At 45.1% G+C, this 12,222-nt stretch overlaps 1 pseudogene; it reads right to left on the minus strand.

Moving 5' to 3' along the window:
* Nucleotides 1-3,698: 3,698 nt before the first annotated feature.
* The window catches only part of LOC137592625 (uncharacterized), a 64,989-nt pseudogene continuing 56,465 nt past the window's right edge, over nucleotides 3,699-12,222 (minus strand).

Genomic DNA, 12,222 nt, shown 5'->3' on the forward strand with positions numbered 1-12,222 from the left:
TCCTCCTACCCAAATGAGTGAAACTAGGGGGATGTGCTTTCATTCTCTCCCTGACAATGAGCCAAGATGCAGTTTGAGATGACAGATGAAGAGAGAAGATGCCTTCTGGTGAACAAAGGAACACCAGAAGAATGTGAAGGTTACTTTTATGTTCCCCTGGTTGGTTCCATGCTTATCGAGTTTAATTAGAATTACCAATCAAATTTGGCATGAAGCTCTAAGTTGTCTGTCTAGGTTGCTATGCTGTGGTGACATAGTGTCGGTGCAGTGTAGTATATCAGAGCATTCACTCGTTCCATTCATTATATTGTTCCAATCTGTCCTTTTCATAAAGGTTTCCACTTTGGGTGATCCTTTTACTCTATTCAAGCCTCTGCACTCTGTGGCCCCCTGAGCAGAATTAAGGGAATTGAGATGTCATCTATGATGGCAAATCCAATCAATTTCCGAGGGTCACTGGAGGACACAGGCGCATAGGGACATAAAATGAAATGAGATGCACATTCAGTAAGTAGTAATAAGATCCAATGCATTCAGGAGTCACAGAACCATGTTCTGGAGAATAGTTTACGTACACTGCCGTTTTATTAATGCAAGAAACACAACCAAGGTTGTTCTCTATTACAAAGCCACCCAGGATTTGAGGTTCCGAGAGTTCTCAAGGATGGTGTGTAATCATCAGACAAGAGACTGCAGCTTCTCTCTAGTTCAGATGAATAGCTAAGATTATTAATCATCAATTTACCTGCAGCTGTGGCAGAAGCATTATCCCTCCTCCTCAGAAAGATCTGAATAACAACTCTAGTGCGATTATCTATCAATGAGTGAATATCATTAGAGCCAGGCAGTCTGTTCTGTCTGCGTTAGAGAAAAGCGAGACAACAGATGTGTCCAAACAGTGACTGCACATCTGATGGTTAGTACTTACTGACTGATATACTGTACGTACAGTGTGACTGTGAAATATAATAAATTAAGTTAATACAAGAAACCAGGACAGACGGTCACACTGCATTTGCTGATGAATAGAATTGGTGGGCGAAGAGCTCAATGATTAGAATATGTGATCATTTGAACACTATGGACTGTATTCATCACAAAACTGCAACGCAACATGTACAATATATGCGGTGCTATGAAAAAGTTTGGGCACCCCTGATAATTTTCCAGATTTTACTTTATAAATGACTGGTTGTTCAGATTGACAATCCAATCATATAGCAGACAAACACTAATATTTGAGAAGTGAAATGTTTATAGGATTTACAGAAAGTGCAATAACTATTTAAACAAAAGTAGTCAAGTGCACAAATTTGGGCACCCTTGTTGCCAAGAAAAGGTATTTACGGTGGCAAGTTTTAAATTGTTTCTCTGAAGAGTGGCAACAGGGTAGCCACAAAACAACTATCAAATGACCTGGAAACAAAGATTGATCAACATCATGGTTTAGGGGAAGGATGCAAAAAGCTACCTCAAAGATTTCTGCTGTCAGTTTCCACTGTAAGGAACGTAGTGAGGAAATGGAAGACCACAGGCACAGTTGCAGTTAAGGCCTGAAGTGGCAAGCCAAGAAAAATGTCAGATGAGGAGAGGCAACGAATGGTGAGAACAGTCAAAGTCATCCCAGAAATCAGCTTCAAAGACCTACAACATCATCTTGCTGCAGATGGTGTCCCTGTACGTCGTTTAAATATCCAGCACACTTTGCACAAAGGGATGCTCTATAGAAGAGCAATGTGGAAGAAACTTTTTCTGCGCACATGCCACAAACAGAGTCATTTGAGGTGCAAGCCAGTTTCATTTTGAAATGAGGTGCTCTGGACGGATTGAAGTAAAATTGAGTTATTTGAACATAACAAAGGGTGGTAAGCATGGCAGATGAAGAAAACAGCATTCCAAAACCAACACCTGCTACCCACAGTAAAATAGGGGGTGGTTCCATCATGCAATGGGGCCTTATGTCCAGTGCAGGTACTGGCAATCTTGTTAAAGTGGGTCACACGGATTCCAGTCCATATCAGCAGATTCTGTAGCGCCTTCCAGAGGGTAGACTTTTAAATAGTCGGTGTCCAGGGTGTGTTGGGTCTGAGATGATCCTCCCTGCCTGACTCCTAACTCTTGAGGAGTACAGCTTTTGGAGGGAGGGCAGGGAGGTCCCAGTGATCTTCTCAGCAGACCTGATTGTCCTTTGCAGTCTTGTTCTGCCCCTTTGGGTGGCAGCACCGAACCAGACTGTGATGGAGGAACACAGAACCGATTCAATGACTGCCGTGTAGAACAGGACCAACAGCTCTTGTGGCAGACCATGCTTCCTCAGCTGCCTGTGAAAGTACATCCTCTGCTGGGCCTTTTTGAGGATGCAGCTGATGTGGAGAGTCCACTTCAGGTCCCGGGAAACAGTAGTCCCCAGGAACTTGAAGCTTTCCACCGAGTCCACAGGGCTGTCTGCGATGGTGAGGGGGAGCAGAGGGGAGGGTAACTTCCTAAAGTCCACTGTCATGTCCACAGTCTTGAGCGTGTTCAGATCCAGGTTGTTACGACTACACCAGTCCACCAGCTGTCTCACCTCCTGTCGGTATGCTGACTCATCCCCATCCTGGATGAGTCCAATGACAGTTGTGTCATCTGCAAACTTCAGGAGTTTGACGGCTGGGTGCGAAGATGTGCAGTCGTTGGTGTAGAGGGAGAAGAGCAGCAGAGAGAGGACGCAACCCTGGGGGGCACCGGTGCTGACTGTCCGAGTGTCTGAGGTGATCGCCCCCAGCCTCACCTGCTGTGTCCTGTCTGTCAGGAAGCTGGTGATCCACTGACACATGACAGAGGGGACTGTGAGCTGGTGAAGTTTGGAGGAGAGCAGCTCAGGGATGATGGTGTCGAACGCCCAGCTGAAGTCAATGAACAGGATCCGTGCATTTGTTCCTGGGTGGTCAAAGTCAAAGTCAGCTTTATTGTCAAATGTACCATATATGTATGACATATAGCACAGATGAAATTGCAGTCCTCTCTGACCCAGGGTAGACAGTACAACAGGCAGTACAACACAGACAGTACAACAGGCAGAACAACAGAGGTAGTACAACACGGGACAACACAGGCAGTACAACACAGGCAGGACACACAGGCAGGACAACATAGGCAGTACAACACAGGCAGGACAACACAGGCAGTACAACACAGGCAGTGCAACAAGCAGTACAACACATGCAGTACAACACAGGCAGGACAACACAGGCAGTGCAACAAGCAGTACAACACAGACAGTACATCAGACAGTACAGCACGAAGTATAAAACGAAACACAAGGGATAGTTAACATCTCTATACACTCTAATGTCATTGGGGAAGTGACATGTGCACAGTCCCTGAGTTGACGGGGGGAGGGAGAGATAGGTAGTCAGGTGCTGGGGGGAGGGCAGGGCAGTGTGAGGGTAGAGTTCAAGGCTATGGCATGGGGGCAGAGTAGGGAGGGAGTTGAGCTTCCTGACCACCTGGTAAAATAAACTCTCCTTGAGCCAGCTGGTTCTGGCCCGCAGACTCTGCAGTCTCCTACCTGATGGCAGTAGGCTGAAAAGGCTGTGAGAGGGGTGGGTGGGATCACCTGCAATGCTGATGGCTTTGCGGGTGAGGCGGGTGTTATAAATTTCTGTAAGGGAAGGGAGAGATACACCAGTGATCTTTTCAGCTGCTCTCAGGATGCGCTACAGGGTCTTGCGGCAGGCAACGGTGCAGGCGCCGTGCCACCCTGTGATGCAGCTGGTTAAGATGCTTTCGATGGTGCCTCTGTAGAAAGTCAGCATGATTGGGGGTGGGGCTCTTGCTCTCTTCAGTTTGCGGAGGAAGTAGAGGCGTTGTTGGGCTTTTTTGGCCAGCAATGCGGTGTTGCGGTCCCATGACAGGTCCTTGGAGATGTGCACACTCAGGAACTTGGTGCTGCTGACCCTTTCCACTGCAGCACCGTTGATGGTTAGTGGAGCATGCTGGGTGTGTGCTCTCCTGAAGTCCACAACAATCTCCTTCGTCTTCACCACATTCAGATGGAGATTGTTGTCCTTGCACCACATAACCAGGATGCCCACCTCATTCCTGTAGGCTGTCTCATCGTTGTTGTTGATGAGACCCACTACAGTCGTGTCGTCTGCAAACTGAGGGGAGTGGAGGTGCGAATGGTGGTGTGAAATGGGCTGCAGGTAGTGGAATGGGGGTGGTGGGTGTGAAGTCCTTTTCAAACCTACATTAGAATCTGTTGAGGTCGTCAGCTAAGTTCTTGTTGGCCTCAGCAGGGGGGGGACGGGCGTCTCTAGCCGGTGATGTCCTGCAGACCTCTCCACACTGACGAGGGGTTGTTGGCTGAAAAGTTTTCTTTCAGCTTGTCAGAGTAACTCCTCTTAGCTACTCTGATCTCCTTTGTCAGTGTGTTCCTGGTCTGCCAGTACAGAGCCCTGTCCCCAGATCTGTAGAACTCCTCCTTAGCCAAGCGCAGTTGTCTCAGCTTGACTGTGAACCATGGCTAGTTGTTGCTGTATGTGAAGGTCTTGGTTGGCACACACAGGTCCTCAGAGAAGCTAATGTAGGCTGTCACAGTGTCCGTGTAATCATCCAGGTTGTCCGTAGCAGCTTCAAAAACACTCCAATCGGTGCAGTCAAAACATTCCTGCAGTTCCTGCTTTGCCTCGTTGATCTATTTCTTTACCGTTTTCACCACAGGCCAAGATGTTCTCAGTCTCTGCATGTAGGCTGGGATAAGATGGACGAGGCAGTGATCAGTGTCCCAAAGCTGCACGGTGGACCGAGAGGTAAGCGTCCTTAGTTACCGTGTAGCAGTGATACAGCGTGTTGTTGTCCCTCATCGGACAGGTCACATGCTATCTGTATTTAGGGAGCTCGTTGTTTGGTTTCGCTCTGTTGAAGTCCCCCAGGATGATTAAAAATGAGTCCGGGTGTTTTCTTTCAATGTCCGTGATTTGTTCCGCTAATGTGTGTAGTGCGACATCCACATTAGCTTGCAGTGGAATATAAACACTGACGAACACAAAGAGGAGAACTCCCGCGGAGAATAAAAGGGCTTGCAGTTGATATAGAATGTCACAAGCACTGTGATATCCTTACACCAACCTTCGTTGATGTAGAAACATATTCCACCGCCCTTGGTTTTCCCCGACCGCTCCTTGACGCGGTCCACTCTGTGAAGTTGGAAGTCAGGCAGATGCAGAACACCGTCCTGCTCCTGCACCCTAGCCCGAGTCTGCTCCTGCTCCTGCAGCTGCACCCTTGTCGATACCCCGACCTACAGTACATGACATTACAAAAAGCAGTTATTAAAGTCATTACAAACAACATTAAAAATTATGCATAATGGGTTTTTTTCGGAGGAGGGGTGGTGCATGCAAGATATAGAGAATCACTCTCGACAATAAAACAGCAGAAACTGATGAGGGCTGCATGCATGCCTGTGTTTTTCTAATTGTGTTTCTCCAGTACTGTAGACATCCCTGAAGCCTTGTAGACCTCTATGGTTTTCAGTGTGGTTAATGCCAATCATAAATCACCTAACATTCTCACAATAACTCCTGAGTTTTGTTTGGTTTTGTTTTTTTCCACTGTCTAACAGTTGACTTTCATTCTTTCCTTTGGTCTTTCATTCTTTCTATCACAGACCTGCTGCCAGGGGCCGGGAGAGTTCAGTAAACCTTTACAGTGTACAGCTGTTTTCTTTGACTTGTGGCCAAAGCCAAATTTTGAACCTGTGTTAATGTGGAGTGCTCATTCTGTTTGCTTACATCTTTCAGAAAAAATGATGAAGAATCAGTGCCACATGGTTCCAGCAGAATAACAGCATTGCGTTCAGAGCTGGAGGTAGCAGAGATGAAGATGCTGAGGTTCTCTTTGGGAGTGACCAGGATGGATAAGATCAGGAATGAGTACATCAGAGGGACGGCACATGTTAGAGGTTTTGGAGATAAAGTCAGAGAAGCCAGACAGAGATGGTTTGGACATGTCCAGAGGAAATTTAGTGAATATATTGGTAGAAGGATGCTGAGTTTTGAACTGCCAGGCAGGAGGCCTAGAGGACAACCAAAGAGGAGGTTTATTGATGTAGTTGTAATGGAAATTTGTATTGTGTGTGTCCTGATTTGACTCTTATCATGTCATTACTGAGAACTTGCTTCAAAACCTCTCCATGCAACTGCTGGGCTAAGTCACATCTTAGTTTGTTTGGACAAAGAGGTCACAGCAGGTCACAGCCCATTAAACCAGATGCAGCAGACCCAGTACCTGTCTCAAAGGAGAACCGATGGAGAGGAGATGGAGACCTGTTTTCAGTCAAGGTGTAAGATGTTTTATGGGTGCATGAAAGCCTTTAAATTGCATTCCAAGGTGTAATAAAGATTTCTTAGGTTTCTTCGTTTTGGTGTGATAGGTTTGTTGCATTCCAAAGGTGTAAGGTCTCCTGATACAGATGGTTTACGAGTGCGTGAAAGCCTCCTACACTGCATTCTCGAGGGTGGTGATGTTTATTCCTCAGCGGGGGGTACCACCAAAGGGAGGGCTGCCTGAGAGCTGGAACTGGCCATTCCTTCTCGCATGCAGGCCTTTCTTCTTAAAAGGTATAAAAGGTGAGGAGTTTAATACTCCAGTAAGAAAGAAAGAGAGAGTCAGCTGCGGGTTACATACGGAAGCCCAGCCTGGTTGAAGCTACTCTGCCTGGGTTGTAGGCTCTCCTTCCCTGTGTCAAGGTAAGAGGCGAAGCATATTTGGAATGCAACCATATATTGCCTTAGCTCAACCAACTATTTGTTTGTTTATTACTATGCTCTGTGGGGAATGAAACTACCAGTTTATTCTAGCATCATAGAATTGTTTCTGTGCTCTGTGGGGAATGAAACTACCAGTTTATTCTAGCATCATAGAATTGTTTCTGTGCTCTGTGGGGAATTAAACTACAAGTTTATTCTAGCATCATAGAATTGTTTCTGTGCTCTGTGGGGAATTAAACTACAAGTTTATTCTAGCATCATAGAATTGTTTCTGTGCTCTGTGGGGAATTAAACTACAAGTTTATTCTAGCATCATAGAATTGTTTGTTTGCATTGCTATGCGTTGCGGGGACTAAACGACACATTTAGTCTAGCATCATAGAGGTCTTTTGACTTATTGTTTGTTTGTTTGCTTGTACTTATTGTTTCTTAGCATTTCTATTCTCTGCGTGTAATAAATCACACATTCATTATAGCCCTAGAGAAGTGGTTTGATACATTGTGTGAGTGAGTTTTCTGTGTACCCACCTCCTACGAACCTATTTATTAAAATTTTTGACAAAACAGTAGTGCAAGAGGACATGAAGGTAGTTGGTGTGAGAGAAGAGGATGAAGAAGACAGGGTTAGATGGAGGCAACTGATTCACTATGACAACCCCTGAAGGGAAAAGCGAAAAAGAAGAAGAACAGAAGTTTTGAAAAATATATAGAAATGCAGATGCCTGTACCTCAGACACTTCACCAACTTTTCCCTACATGTAGCTGCTTTAATAGCACATTCATGCTCAGGTTTTCGTCCACTTCTTTAGTGTTAGGCATTTCTACATTAATTGTGAGTTGTGGCCATGTTGAAGCAGTTGTTTCACTTTAATCCAACTGCTTCTTGCAGCTTTACTTCTTTTTGAAGTATGGCAAGCATTCGGCTGTTTTTTTTTTCTTTTCACTGGAATCCACATCAACAGCAACAAGCTGCTGCATGAAATAACAGGGATGTATTATCAGTTACGATATCCCTTCTATGTATGGCCTAATTCTGACAACTGTAGTCATGCAGAAAAATGAAAGTCCCAGTGTTGGGCTTCAGTGGGATACAACAGCATGACTGAGGTGATAAGATTTATTTCCATCCGTGCAAACACTTAAGCAGAAAGTAAGATGATTCTTGTAGCAATCTGGATGCCACATAAATTGTTGTATGCAAAAAACAGAAACATCCATTCATCCCTCTTCCACCGCTTTACTGGAGTTGGGTCCCGGGCAGCACCTTCAACAAGTAGTCCAAACTTCTCTTTCCCTGGCCACATCCACCAGCTCTGACTGGTGGATCCCAAGGCATTCCCAGGCCAGTGTTGAGATATAATCCCTCCACCTAGTCCTGGGTCTGCCCCGTGGTCTCCACCCAGCTGGACGTGCCAGGTAGTCCTCCTTAGGGAGGTGCACCAGAGGCATCCACACCAGATATCCAAACCACCTCAGCTGACTCCTTTCGACACAAAGGAGCAGCAACTCTACTCTGAGCCTCTTGCAAATATATAGATATGTACTTTATTAATCCCGGAGGAAATTGCACATATCCACTGCTCAGACATTACATGATGAATAAATACTGGATAAAAACCAGGAGAAAAAGAAACACCGACACCACAGGACATACCACAAAACATCCACCGCTTGTATATGCAATCTCGTTCTTTCGGTCATGACCCATCGCTCATGACTATAGTTGAGGGTAGGACCAAAGATTGAACAGTAGATGGAGAGCTTTGCCTCTTGGCTTAGTTCCCTCTTTGTGGCAACAGTGCGGTAAAGCAACTCCAATACTGCTCCTGCTGCCCCAATTCTCTGTCCAGTCTCTTACTCGTGAAGAAGACCCCAAAATACTTATACTCCTTCACTTGTGGAAGGACCTCATGCCCAACTCGGAGAAGACAATCCACCAGCTTCCTGCTAAGGGCCATGGCCTCAGATTGGAGGTGCTGATCTTCATCCCCACAGCTTCACACTCAGTTGCAAACCAGACCAGTGAGCGCTGCTGGTCACAGGCCGATGATGCAAACTGAACCACATCATCTGCAAAAAGCAGCGATGCAATCCTAAACCCACCAAACTGTAAACCCTCCTCACCACGACTGCGCCATGATATCCTGTCCATGGAAACCACAAACAGAATTGGTGATAAAGTGCAGCCCTGGCAAATGCCAACAGCCACGTGGAAAAAGTCTGACTTACTGCCGAACCCAAACGCAGCTCTCACTTTGGGTGTAGGGGGATTGGATGGCCCTGAGGAGAGGCTCCCTCACCCCATACTCCCGCAGTACCTCTCACAGTAAGAAAGAAAGAAAGAAAGTATAAGGGATGAGTGAGTACACCACTATCTGTATCTGTATCTGTTCAACCAACTAGATTATCTGTATCCGTATCTGTACTCGGAATGGGCGGGGCTTAACCCGGAAGTGGGTGTGGTTTGACCGGAAATGGGTGAGGCTTAAATCGCTACATTATTTTAAGTCTCAAATTGATATTGATTGATCACAAGTTGCTATATTTATTGTTTATATTTAAAACTATTTATTGAACAGCCTCGAAATTGAAATTCAAATCAATGTTTTTGATCACAAAAGTAAGAGAACTATTTACAGAACAAGTTTTTTTATGGAACTGAGTCAGAACATGAATATTCTTAAGTCCATGAATGAATATTTACCGAAGAGCCTTAGAATTGAGATTCAACTCTTTTGATCACAATAGTAAAGGAACTATATATAGAACGAGTAAACACAAAGTGCATTAATGAAGTGCATGCAATAGGAAATTATCAACTACGAAGTATGCATGAACAAGAATTGTCATACTCAACAAAACTTTTAATTTTTTTTCTTCTTTTTCAGTTTAATATTTTTTTATAATCAAACTTTTTTTTCAATCATTTATTTTTAGCACCTAATGTCCATTTTTTTCACATAAAGTTAAACAATGTTGATTGCGGTGAGTGTGTGTGGGTGCGTGTGTGCACGCTATGTCTCAGTTAAAATATGTATAAAGTATAGAAATTATTAATTTGAACAGAGTTTAGAACAAACAGGTAAAAAAAAAAAGACAAGTGGACACGGTGGTTAGGCAGTTTAATTTTTTTTTATAATCAAACTGGGGTTTTTTTCAATTATTTATTTTTAGCACCTAATGTTCTTGCCATTTTTTTTCACATAAAGTTAAACAATGTTGATTGCGGCGAGTCTGCTCCTGCACCCCAGTGTGTGTGTATGTGTGTGTGTGTGTGTGTGTGTGTGTGTGTGTGTGTGTGTGTATGCGCACTATGTCTCAGTGTAGAAAGTATATAATTATTAATTTGAACAGAGTTTAGAAGAAACAGGCAAACAAAAGACGAGTGGAGGCGGTGGTTAAATGCACGCGTATGTGCAACAACAAAACAACAACAAGAAAGTTCACCAAGTAACCAAACACCGAAATAGAGGCAAGCTCAAGAAAACCTAAGAAGAAAGACGTGAGCTACGGTGAAGCCACCAATAGAGAGATCAGTAAATGTCTGCGTGTGCAGGAGAGTGGGACAGGGACTAGCTCCGTTCTTCGCTGCAGTCTGTAGGGAGGGGCGGGAAGTGTGTGTGACTGGCCAATCACAGAGCGTGAAAACAGTCCGGATGATTTTCCCTCAGTCCGATCACGAGTATTGACAGGTTTTATTCGTATCGTACTCGTACTCGTCAAAAATGCGTTAACCGTACCGGATACTCGTATCAAACGAGTATCCGGCTCAACCCTAGAAAGTATACTTTATTAGTCAGCAGGGGGAAATTACGTTATCACTCAGGTGTACATTTTTGTGTTAGTTTTACAGTTAGTTTGTACAGGCCCCTGAAACACAACCACAACACACAAGGAGGCCTGTAAATATGCAGTTAGTACACACACAACATCAAACTGTACATGGGGAGTCAGAGTGACGGGCAGCGACTTTTGGGATGTGCCCCAATTGAGCAGCTTGTAGGGGGGACGGCGCCTTGCTCAAGGGCGCCTCGGCAGTGGCCAGGAGATGAGCTGACACCTCCCACCGTCAGCTCACACTCCGGTGATGTCCTGGCGGGAGCGGGACTCGATCCACCGATGGCTAGTTGACTAAATCTGCCACCTGTATTACCCAACAGTGGATATGGTGTTATATAGCACGGCATTGGGGGCAGCAGTGGCTCAGCGGTAGAGCAGATGTCTTGCAGACAGATCGCCCCAGCCATCGGTGGATTGCATCCCTCTCCCGCCATGATATCACCAGAGTGTGAGCTGACAGTGGGAGGTGTCAGCTCACCTCCCGGCCACTGCCGAGGCGCCCTTGAGCAAGGCGCCATCCCCCCTGCAAGCTGCTCAATTTGGCGGGCGTTCAGAAGCTGCTGCCCGTCACTCTGCCTCCCAATGTGTGTAGTTTGTTGTGTGTATTAACTGAATGCTTACAGGCTCCCTTGTGTGCAGTGTTCAGGGGGCCTGGATACTGTTAAAAAACTAACACAGATTGTATATACTACCTGAGTGACAATGTAATTTCTCCTTGTGGGATTAATAAAGTGTACTTCTACTTCTTCTTCTCCTACCGGTTTACCAGTCTATACCAGGGGTATTCAATTAAAAGTCACAGAGGTCCAGTTATTAAAATGTCGTCTTAGTAAAAGGTCTGACCCCAAATCCAGTTTGTGTAGCCGGCCCCTATGTCCACATTTTCAGTTATTATTAGTGCTGTCAGGCGATTAAAAAAAATTATCTAATTAATCACATTTTAATCTCATACCTGCTAAAGGCCCCCAAATAAAGAATTTGAATTCTAGGACATTACATAATTGTAGTGCATGACTAATCAATAGAATACACCAAGAAGAGAAGATTTGAAATCCACATTTTTTTGTTAAGTGTGCTTTATAAATGAAATACAAAAGAAAAAAGGCGGCAGTGGCTCAGCGGTAGAGCAGATGTCTTGTAGACAGATCGCCCCAACCATCGGTGGATCGAATCCCGCTCCCGCCAGGATGCCACCAGGAGTGTGAGCTGACGGTGGGAGGCGTCAGCTCACCTCCCAGCCACTGCCGAGGTTCCCTTGAGCAAGGCACCCCCCCCCACAAGCTGCTCAATTGGGGCGCGTTCCAGAAGCCGCTGCCCGTCACTCTGCCTCCCTGATGTGTGTTGTTTGATGTGTACTAACTGCATGCTTGCAGGCCCCTTTGTGTGCTGTGCTCAGGGGGCCTGTGTATACATTGATTGTTAAAAAGAACTAACACAACAGCATGTATTGAGTGACTGTGTAATTTCCCTGCGGGGATAAATAAAGTATACTTCTTCTTCTTCTTCTTCTTCTTCAAGCACATCAGCAAACCAATTAGGCCAGGTGCATTTCTCAAAAATGCAGTACAATTACAGTTAAATAAATTAAATAAAATTCAGAAATAAAATAAGGCTGAATCTCAAATAG

Source organism: Antennarius striatus, chromosome 1 (assembly GCF_040054535.1).
Source record: "Antennarius striatus isolate MH-2024 chromosome 1, ASM4005453v1, whole genome shotgun sequence".
NCBI lineage: Eukaryota > Metazoa > Chordata > Actinopteri > Lophiiformes > Antennariidae > Antennarius > Antennarius striatus.